This window comes from Lygodium microphyllum, chromosome 10 (genome assembly GCF_053477565.2).
Source record: "Lygodium microphyllum isolate KBCC chromosome 10, Lygodium_microphyllum_v1.1.10, whole genome shotgun sequence".
NCBI lineage: Eukaryota > Viridiplantae > Streptophyta > Polypodiopsida > Schizaeales > Lygodiaceae > Lygodium > Lygodium microphyllum.
The window spans coordinates 27,675,351-27,686,873 of NC_141144.1; the positions used below are offsets into that span (position 1 = coordinate 27,675,351).

Sequence of the window (11,523 nt, forward strand, 5' to 3'; positions counted from 1 at the left end):
GTCCAAGGTGTAGCTGCGGGAGGGTCATCCCCCGGTATCCATGTGGATATCTCATCTCAAAGCCAGGTTTTTCCTTCTTGGCTTTAATTCGGTTTTAAGTCGATCATGCAAAGGAAAAATGTTAAGGATAGGATATATTTGTTCGAGTTATTTGTAACGAAGAAGTTTAGCTTATGAATGACAATGTATAGAACCTAGCTTTCTTCAAATTGCATCAAGCATTATAAATTACGAGCAAGATTGTCCATTTACTATAGTAGTATATTTTAGTTAAATCCTAAGGTGTAGAAATTATATCTTGCACCATTAGTCTTATTCCTTTCGCAACGAATCATGGTAAATGGCTAATTTCATGAAAGGTTTCTTTCGATGCTCAAATTACTAGGGAGTTATCTTTGCTAGTTACACATCTTAGCAAGGCAATTGTTGTTATTTGGCATGAGTTCATCTCTAAAGAAAACGGAAGTTAAATGTTAGGAATTAACAAATATAAAAATTAGATATACGAACTCATTTGGAAAGAAAATGTAATGGGGAATTGCTGGATGACACTCTATTAATACTTTTCCCTTGCTATTTGAGGACTTGGGGACTAATAAAGTGTGTATACACCAATTTTCACAGCTAGGTCTTTTTGTCCCCAAGGAGTATTGTCGCTCTTTGTATCACCTTGGCATTATGCTATATGCCAAATTAAACTGTATTGATTGGGAAAGTAAATTGTCACAAGGATACTAAAACCGTGACAAGACGATTAATATTACCTTCCAAAAGATAACTGAACCAATCTAAACATAGAAACATTCATACCCTAAACACTTGACTACTTTCCTTACCGTAAGGACAATAAATTCATAAAGATAAGAAACTAGGGTTTGTCCCTAAGGTTCTTAAAAGAAGAAACCCTAGGCTTGACATACGTCAGCTTAAAGAATCTAAACAGATTATCCCATCGCAGGACTTGCGCAACATGTATGAAATCATTTAGTCTTGTGATTGATTCACAAGGAGAAAGGGAAAAAAAAACCCTCATCAAGGACGGCAGATCCTTACGCAAGTTATCTTGCAAAAAGACGTATTTTTAGATATCCTTCTAAATAAGGAAAGTTGTAAACCGGAAACTAGCATATCTAAAGCACTTTAGGATTAACCAAGTTGGGTATGCCCTAACACCGGAATGTAAAAGGATCTTGCCAATTTACAAGACACCTTGGGAACGAGTGCCGATACACTCAAAAAGGAAATGACACTTCCTTAGCAGTTTGCCATACAACTGGGTTGATTAACGGAAATGTTTGTGCTTGCTAGAGATTTTAGGACTCTGTTTGAATTATGAATTACAAATTAAATGAGTACCTATACTTCAGGTTAAAAGGCCTAAAGGGAGAGGCAGCTTCAGTTACCCCCGACTGCCTGCCTGACCCTAACCAAGGGGGTTGTTGACCGCGCCGGGAACGTGGACCAAACTCGCCGCGAGAGGTCTCTCCGTTAAGCTCTACTTGGAGTAGGAGGATGCTTGGGTGCCAGGGGGGCTCTGGCCGTAAATCCCTCGCCTTCTGGGTCCTGCACAAGAGGCTAACGTGACTCGGGATTGGATCTCGAGGCCCGCATACTAGTTGACGGAAGCTTGGAGTAGTGATCCCTGGAGATTACTGGTTAGCCTTCGGGCAGATTATGGACAAGCCTACGGGTGGAACTCCTTGTATTTCAAAGATAAAATGATGAAATGTTAAAAGAACTTGCTTGATGTTGTTTTTCTATGTCACGTGATAAGATTACGTGAAGGAACCGATGCTTAGTAAGGTTAATTAAAGAAGTTGATTGTTATATGTCAAATTAATGTGTTAGGTAATTACATAACTAAAATAAACCGAGGAAAGTGCGGAGGATGGGCCATGGATCCGTCCTACGGTTGGGTGGTCCCGGTTAGCCGGGAACTTTTCTCAAAAATCTCGAAGAATAGCGGAATGATCATCATCATCAAAACGAATAACGAGAATGATGACCTAAAGTTACGTCTTACCCGATTTACGCTGTTTTAGGGGAACGAAATGGGACTATGCCTTATGGCAGAGAGGTTGAGCTTTGCATCCCTCTCGTTTCCCATTCTCCTTGAACCAAGTGCAGCGTGAATCCGCTTCGGACCTGGCGTTTCTGCGTAAAGTAATTCGCTCGGGTCTGACGCTAGTTGCTGTTAGCTGATGACCCATCAGGAAAACCCTAATTTCGGTCAATCCTAAGTGGGAACGGCCAGGATACTTCCGCTACGTGGCAGACGCGGAAAGACCTAGATCGTAAAACCCGTAACATTCCACGGGAGTGCCGGGTGGAGCTTTCTAGATATCCTTTCCGATGGACTGCTAAGACGTGTCTTGGATGATACTAGTGGACACGTTACACTAAACTAGCTCTAGTCAATCATCTTGCATTACCATCCATTTCAACTAAACTAGAAGTAGATATTTCTAAGAGGATCTAACATGTTGCCTCCCATCATTTGGACTTGTCTGAGAGGAATTTATCTAAGAGGATCTAACATGTTGCCTCCCATCATTTGGACTTATCTGAGAGGAATTTATCTATGGAATATTTGGTTGGACAAAAATGACAGGTGTTTCTAAAGGATGCTAAAAGATGGAAAAACTTGTCAAACAAGAAGACAAGATGGAGATTGCAAAGGCACATCAATGGCTCAATAAGAAAGAAAAGGACTATGTGCTAAAAAAGAAGATTGCAAAGGTCGTAAAGATCCTCTCCAATATAAAGAACTAGCTCTTCTAGGGTATCCATGTAACCCAAGTTTGGAAGGACCTTAATTTTTGGACCCAAGAAAAGAAAGGGGAAGAATCCATCATGCTAAAAAATTTTAGGGTCCATGAGGATTACATGAACCAAATCAAGAAATTTTGATATTCTACTTTCACTGCCTCTCTTATGTGACATTTTAGTTTGCTTTCCAAAAAGAGAATGGTTGCAAAAATAAAGCTCATAAAATTTTAAACAAAAAAAATAGTTCAAATGACACAAAGATTTCATTCCGACGACTAACGTATGTCCCATGAAAGGTAGAGCTTGAGTGGAAGCACATATGTGGAAATAAGAGCAGATCATGAGCTATGGTGGATGGAGCAAGAGAGAGAGACACCATATGTGGAAACTTCAACAGTCACAATGTGTGACCAACCTTCCCTTATATAGTAGTCACTTAAAAAATAAAGAATAAAGTGACAATGATAGACACCTACTCCTTGTAATGTACAGGTGTGCCGATACAATGTACGATGAGTAAATGTGGACAATTAGACAGAAGTATCTTTACCCCCAATAACCTACCACTTAAAGACGAATGGGCCTTAGTAAGGAGTAGAAAAAAAGAGAGAAAAATACAACATGTAGATAGAGTACAACATGATAAGGAAAGACGTCATCTCAGCCACACCGATTGTCTTCTTAAGGAAGGCAAAACATTTTATTGAGAGACTTCTGGTGAGCAAATTTACAGGGGTCTTGTTATCAAGATATTGACAAAATCAATAAACCTCTATCATCTCTCTGATGAAGTGATAGTGCATCTCAATGTGCTTAGTCTTCATATGGAAGATTGGATTATGGGCCAATGGAATGGCACTCATAGAATACAAATGTAGTATAGGAGTAATAGTGATACCAAGGCAGACAACCTAGCCACATGACCTCCTTGCAAGCTTCAGTGTCTACAATATACTTTGCCTCAATAGTAGATAAGGTCGTGAATTTTTGCACCCAGGACATCCAAGAAATAGCTTTTGGATTGAATATCCAACATCCTAGAGATCCACTACCGGTTTCATACTAGTTCTCAGCTACCTATTGGGAAAGTTTCATCTCATTTTCGGGGCTCAATGCCTAATACTTATGACAAGTCTATTTTGGGATAGCAACCTTTCCATGAAAGAGAGCTAAAAGATAAAATGTTGTAAGTCAGTGGGAAGACAATTCAGCTTGTTCATAATGGGTAATGGACTTATTCACAAAACTGTGTATTGCCACTATCTATCAAAATGAACACTTAGGGAACTGCCTTCTTATGCACATACTTCAAGCTAAGTTGAGTAACACCTTGGTAGGATCGAGATTCATGCTCTATACTACAATGATATTTGTGTGAACACAAGCATTTGTAGTACATGGTGCAAGTGAAACTCATGAGTCACTACATGGCCTAGAGACTAAAATAGATGTAGCTAGTTTTCCAAGAAGCAACTCAACAAGATAGAGGTACTTCGATATTACTTTTTTCAATGACATTTGTATACATTGTGGTATTACTTTTTGATTATAAGCCACTTGTGGATGAGGGAAAGAGAAATTTGACACAAAAGAAAAAGGCTTGTAGGTGATAAGTCTAGCAAGAGATGTTGAAGACTTTTAGAGCTAGCAATGCAGGTCAAGGGCTAGAAGTTGTACTTTAGGTGTGAAGCACCAACCTGGGTGCATAGAACCAAGTAAAAGCATTTACAAGTCTAATATTTATGTGAAAAAACCTTGCATGACTATTGATTAATAGGTGTGTGCACCCATAATGTTCTCCTAATGATAGTAACTCCATGGCTTCTTTGTGATCAAAGGGAGAAATATCTTCTACATATGCTTACTATGGGCCTTGGAGTGTAGGAGCTCATTTCCAAGTGAGTAATACTTATACATGGCAAAAGCAATGATCATGATGATGACATTTGCTAATCATCTTAAAGGGTGGTGTAGTCTCTCAAGTGCCTCTTGTTGGATACAAGGAATCTCAACAATAGCAAAAATGGCATTTGAAATGTTGTGTAGTTATTCCAAAGCAACATTGCACCTTATGTTGTGTAGATTTTGTTTATACAAACGAAAATGATGATATAGGCAAGAGAATGTTTATGTAGATTTTGACTATACAAATGGAAACAATGATAGGCAAGAGAATGTGGGTGAGTTCAAAGCTTCAAAGAGACAAATTAAGCATTTTATGAGCTAGATTCCTATTTCTGGATTATGCCAGCACAATTTTTGATGCATTTCTCTTGAGATAATGAATATTTCCATGTAGTGTTGCCACTATACTTTTATCTAGGTGTGAGTTGATAAGGATTGTCCTAACTACTCAATATATGGACATGGACACCATGATAAAGCTTTGAAATGCTCTGGGCACATCCAAGATGAAGGTCTCTCTCTAAATGCTTTTGTGCAGGTTTACGCACTTACACATGTCTAGGTCTATGAGTCAACGAACATAAACACAGTTTGTCTAAATTAGTGCTCAAAAGCAAGAAATGCAAGGGGAGATAGATAGATATGAGATATAAGTCTTTGAATCAACAAATATAATCACATGCTGTCTAACTTAATGTTCAAGTAGCGTGGGAAATGCAAGGGAAGATAGAGAAAGAGAAAGATAGATCTAAGAAAGTGTGTATATTGAACTTTTCCGTGTGAGTGTACACACACACGTGTGTGTGTGTGGAAAATTTTAAATCTCGACAAAGGTGGAGAACTGAACTACACATTCTTGCAAGTTGCGATGGTGGCCCTAAGGCTATTGAGCATGAAAAAACAAGATAGTGTGCAACATGAAAATTAGATGCTCCTCTGCACTTCAATCTTTGGACGAATCTTGACAAAGATTCATCGATCAGCCGCCACCCAATGATAAGCTCCAACAACACCATCCCAAAGCTGACAACATCGAGTTCAAAGATCCCTTGCAACAATGGGACAATCGCGACATCAAGGTTAGTTTGCCCCAATATATTTTATTATGAGTCATGACGTATTCCACATCTGCAAAACATGAAATCGTGTGAGCTCTCATAGGGACATGGCTTTTTCTTTCGCCCCACTTTAACCACCAGTCAATGCAAGGTATCCAGTTTTCAAGCACAAAGCGACAATAGATGCCTTGTGGTTGGATTGCTGGTACAATCCAACCTATGTTTTCGAAGAGGTCAAAAAAATTGAAGCAATGTCTACACTTAAAATTGAGCGAAGGGGAGCCTCAAGAGGAGAAGGAGTTGTCTTTCCAAAGGAGACTACTCATGTTGTGGAACTAACAAAGGCTTGTGCAAAGTAAAAGGATCTATTCAAGGGCATAAGGCTACATGAGGACATTTGCAAATGAGGGTTACTTGAAAGAAGCCCCTCTGTTGCAAGCACTTTAATAACTATGTATGCTAAATGTGGTGCTCTTGCAAAAGCACAACAAGTGCTACAAACATATTGTTCATGATGGATTCTCTTGGACTACACTGATTATAGGAAATGCACAAAATGGTCATGGTTGATGAAGCTCTAAAATGTTTTGATAAGATGCGGCATTACCTTTCTCCATCTCAAAGCTAACATGGGCCCATAACCAGCAACGATCGGCACACATAGGGGGAGTCGAGACCCATGTGTGTATTTATCCACAACCCACTACATGGGTTCCATAATATCATCTTGCTTCATCATGATTCATAACAAGTACCCCCTCTCTCTATATGATAATCAACCCATACACTCCCTCTCTCAAAATTAAAAAACACGAATTAAAATCTCTCTCTCTCTCTCTCTCACATATAAAAATACACACACCTCTCTCTTCTTCCTTTTTTTAAAATTTGTTCATAATGTCCCCCCCTCTTCTCAAAACCAATCTCTCTCTCTCTCTCTCTCTCTCTCTCTCCCCCCCCCCCCCCCGCACCTAGTCATGCATTACTTCTGATGTGCTACTGCAATGGTGGTCTTCACACTGACTCGGTATTCACCATGTAATTTTCTTTAGGCTTTTCAATATGTCATCTTTAGATCCTTTTCTACTTCCCTCCCTATTGTGTAGTCCTGTGTGTGGTCTTCCTCAGCCAGTTCTTTAGGATAAAGCCTACGTGGATGACCTGCCTCCTCAACCTCCAACATGCCCTAGCCACCCAGCATGCCCCCACACCCTGCATTGAACAGTGTCACCCCACATCCAGCATTGAAGAACTTCATTTATTAAACCAAGCAAGGTAAGATTTTAACAAACTTGAACTATATGCCTTCACTGATAAGCTTTTCTATTGCAGTATAAATAGCAACTCACTCTGAAAATTGGCTACCATGTTTCTATCATTTTGATTATAATGACAAATGTAGCATACCTAGGCTATATGCCATCACTGTTTAATCATGCAAAGGCTTCTAACTATCATAATATTATTTTGACGGGCTTGGAAGGGGATTTGTATGTGGCCAATAAATTTGTGGACATGTACTACAAATGCTACTCCCTTGCAGAAGCATAGCTGGTGATTGACAATTTACCAGTTCCAAATGTGGTCACATGGAGTGCCATGCTCATTGGGTATGTAGAACATGGGCCTTGTGAAGAAGCATTGAGATGTTACAAAATGCTATAGCTGCAAAGCATACCTGTAGATGTTATTACATTTATCATGTATTTGAAAGCTTGTGGGATCTTGGGGGCATTAAGAGAGTAGGCTAGGAAATACTTACTGAGATCAAGAACTCAAGCTTAGGAAATGATCCTACAATAGGAAATGTGTTGGTAGACATGTGTGGGAGGTATGGTTCTATTGCAAAAGGTCACGTGTTTTCAACAGTATGATGACAGGAGACGTTGTATAATGGATTGATCTGATGAAGGCATATTGTGAGAATCATGAGGATGACAAGGCTTTACAATGTTTTGAGGAGATGCAAGAGCAAGATATGCTTGTGGATAATGTAACTTTTGTCATTTGCTTGAATTCTTGTGGCATTTCACATGCCTAGATAAAGGATGGCATGTGCATGGTGAAGTTCTACAAGCAGTACGATGGTTTGTATGTATGGCAGATGCAACTCTCTTGCAGAAGAAGAACAAGTATTTGATAAGGTGTCAGTTTTGCAAACACATTCTCCTGGAAGGCACTCATTGTTGGATATGTTGACCATGGGCATGGTGAAGAGGCCATTGCCATGACTAGCTATGCCTTAAAGCATGTGTTGTCATAGGAGCAGCTGATAAGAGTTAAAAAACTCATAATGAGATTGTTAGACTACGGATGTTCGAGGGCAAGATTGTGTTCAGAAATGGTCTTGCGGATAGATATGCCAAATGTGGTGCACTTGCAAAAGTGCAAGAGCTCTTGGACTAGCTTTTTTCTTGGGATGTAGTGTCTCATTGTCTTGGAGTGCACTTATTGTAGAGTATTTTAACGGACTTGAGATAGTATTAAAGTATTAAAATCCCTCGCAATGGTGGAACAATCGCAACAACAAGCTTAGTTTGCCCCAATCGATCTAATTATGATTTATTCCACACTTGCAAAGCATAAAATCTTGTGAGCTCTCATAGAGACATGGCTTTTTATTTTGCCCCACTACTACCATATGCCAATGCAAGGTCTCCAGATTTCAAGCACAAAGTGACAACAGATGCCTTGTGGTTGGATTGCCGATACATATATATATGAATTGATCAAAGCATTTCACAATAGAAAGGAGATGTCTTTCCAAAGAAGACTACTTAGTCCTCACGTTGTGGGACTGTGCAAAGTAAAGGGATCTATTGAAGGGCACAAGGCTACATGAGGACATTTGCAAACGGGTTCTTGAAAGAAGCCCCTAAGTTGCAAGCGCTTTAATAACTATGTGTGCTAAATGTGGTGCTCTTGCAAAAGCGCATCAAGTGTTTGCTAAATATACTGTGCATGAATCATGATGGATTCTCTTGGACTACACTAATTTCAAGAAATGCAAAAAAGGGTCACTTTGACAAAGCTCTAAAATGCTTTGATAAGATGCAGCTTTACATGTGCATTGAAAGCATGTGCCAATGTAGGAGCACTTGTTAAAGGTGTACAAATTCATAATGAGATTGTCAGATTAAGGTTGTGGACAAATATCCCACCCCCTAATTTACTAACCCTAGTTAGTTCATAACATTTATGGAAATGCTTTGGTGAACGTGTATGCCAAGTGTAGTGCATTGGGAAAGGGACAAGGAGTGTTGGATGAGCTTCTCATCCAAGATGTAGTCACTTGGATCGGACTAATTGTAGGGTATGCACAACATGGCCAAGGCGAGCAAGCATTGAGATGTTTTGATATGACAAAACATGAAGGGCATGATCCCACTACAGCAATGACCTTTATTTTTTGCTTGAAAACATGTGCCAATGTAGGAGCACAATAAAAGGGTTATTCAAGTCAAGCAATTGGGAAACACAAACTTTAATGAGCTTTAATGTGAGGTTTGTTGTCATGATGGAAGAAAGTAGCCATCACTTTTACTCATGGCCCCCCCTCTTCCTTCCCTCTCTTTCATTGGACCCTTTGTTCTACATGGCAGGTCAAGGCCAAATGGGCGTTGGGATGGGGCTCTGCTCCAAGTTCCTCTCTCTGTCTCTCTCCCCCTCTGATGTTCACCATAGCTTCTTCCAATCATCTTGACTCCTTCTCCCCTAGTCGAGCAACAACTTGCACCTCTTCCAGTCGTCGATAGGTTAGTTTGTCTCTTCCAGTCGCTATAGCCTGCAGCAACCTGCACCTTGGCCCTCTTCTAGTCCCTAGTGCTCAGTGCTCACTGCTGACCTCTTCCAATTGTCACCGTTTGCCCTCTTCCAGTCGCCAGCTCACTACTACAATCACCTCAGTCCTCTTCTAGTCGCCCTCTTCCAATCGCCAATGCTCACTGCTGCAGTCGCCAGTGCAGTGTTGCTCGATGCCTCTTCCAACCTACGCCTCGGCCCTCTTCTGGTCGCCCTAATAGTTGCCATAGCCTGCAAGCAACAGCCTGTGCCTCCTCCAACTCGCCATAGCCTGTGCCTCTTTCAATTGTCCTCTCTATGAAACGAGCAGGTGCCAACCTCCAGGCTTGTATCAGACTCTCTCTCTCTCTCTCTCTCTCTCTCTCTCTCTCTCTCTCTTTGGTTTCTACTTAGTTTGTGTCTCCGAGGCCATGATTCTTTGTTGTTTTATCTGGCAGTAATTCGTTGATTGCCTCTTCCTGCACACGTACAATTTGGCTCAATGACTTTTCAAATTATACAGACATCGAAGCATGCCTAGGTGATTAGTTTTTTTGGCCTTATACTGAACATTTTGTATATCAAACATTTAAGCAGCTATAAACTTGTTGGTCACCACAGAGCCAAGGTGGAAGCAAAAGCTGGCTGACAGATGACCATGGAGAAAGGACTCGTCAGCAAGCACAGGAGGCAAGTGAAGTATTTTCCTTGTCGATGGTTATTTGTCCTTCGGCCACACCCTCAATTGCATTCTGGCTACTGAGTTGTGCATGTTCGAGATTTTATTGCACCATTCTTGTACTTTTGATTATGTATACATTGCCAATTTTCCATTCAGCTACATGCGGGTACTCCTGGTTTGAGATACACTCAACTGTTTGATATGCAGAGGTCATTATTTGTGTAGGACTATGTAGTTGAAATTTGATGCTTTTATCAACAATACACGTGAACAAACATTGACATCTTCCATTCTATGCATTCTAAATCATGAATTACAAGTGCACATCTCATGTTAGGGCCATAATGTATATCTCAAAGCTAAATGCAATTTGTGTCTTGTATATGTGATCATAATCTAGTTGATTACAAAACTTCTTTTGCCTAGGTTAGATAATTGTTAGATTTGAATATACTAACAAAGGTAAACGATAGGAAAAGAAGGTGGGAAGGTTCATGATGCCTACGGAGGACTAGTGAATTGATTATTGTTTTGTTTTGGGTATCTAGGCTCATGAAGTATATAAAATAGGCAAGCAAGACAGAGGAGATTGGATGCCAATGTTGTTGCAGAGGTGATCCCTTTGAAGGATCTAGATTTTTTTTCATACCTTAATGATGAAGGGCTAATAAAAAATTGTAGTTCACTAGATGCAAAAGCTTGTGCTTATGCAATCTTTGATAATGAGAAAATGCTACACTACATTGGTATCTCAAGGTAGGTGTGCAACGTTCCATAAAAGCTCATAAGTTGTGCTTTAATTTCTTAGCCTGATGTCTATAGGATTTATTACTTGGATGTTCAGTCATAGGCTCTTTTCCAGGATCCTGATTCCTAGGTAAGCAATTAAGGAAAAGTATAGTCCATGTGTACGATGGCTCTAGTAAAAGTGTTATCCTTCCCATTATCTTCCCCATGAAATAATGGTGGTTTTGACATTTGGCTCGACTTTTCTTTTTTGATGATCTAGTTGAATTGAATGTTAGATTATTTGCTTGTCACACTTGTTTTCTAACTTTTTCAAGGTTGCATGGAACACTTAATGATCTTCTCTTTCTACTTTTGATGGTTTATTCCTTTTCTTTAACATGTATGAGAAATCTTAGTAGAGAGACTACATGACAGAATAAAATAGCTACACATACCAATTCCAAAGACATCCCATGAAAGTGTGACATGTCAATGGAAGCATGAATTCAATATAGCTTTATAGAAGGAAGAGTTGGTTGCTTCAATGTACGTATACAAACACCATAAGCCTAATGTCTAAATCAAGTACTTGCACAAGTG

At 39.8% G+C, this 11,523-nt stretch overlaps 1 long non-coding RNA gene across 1 annotated transcript; it reads left to right on the forward strand.

Moving 5' to 3' along the window:
- Positions 1–8,974: 8,974 nt before the first annotated feature.
- Positions 8,975–10,460, forward strand: LOC148029825 (uncharacterized). The gene is made up of 3 exons (XR_015692251.1): positions 8,975–9,045; positions 9,335–10,053; positions 10,134–10,460. It is a non-coding gene; the product is annotated as an uncharacterized LOC148029825 (long non-coding RNA).
- Positions 10,461–11,523: the final 1,063 nt, after the last annotated feature.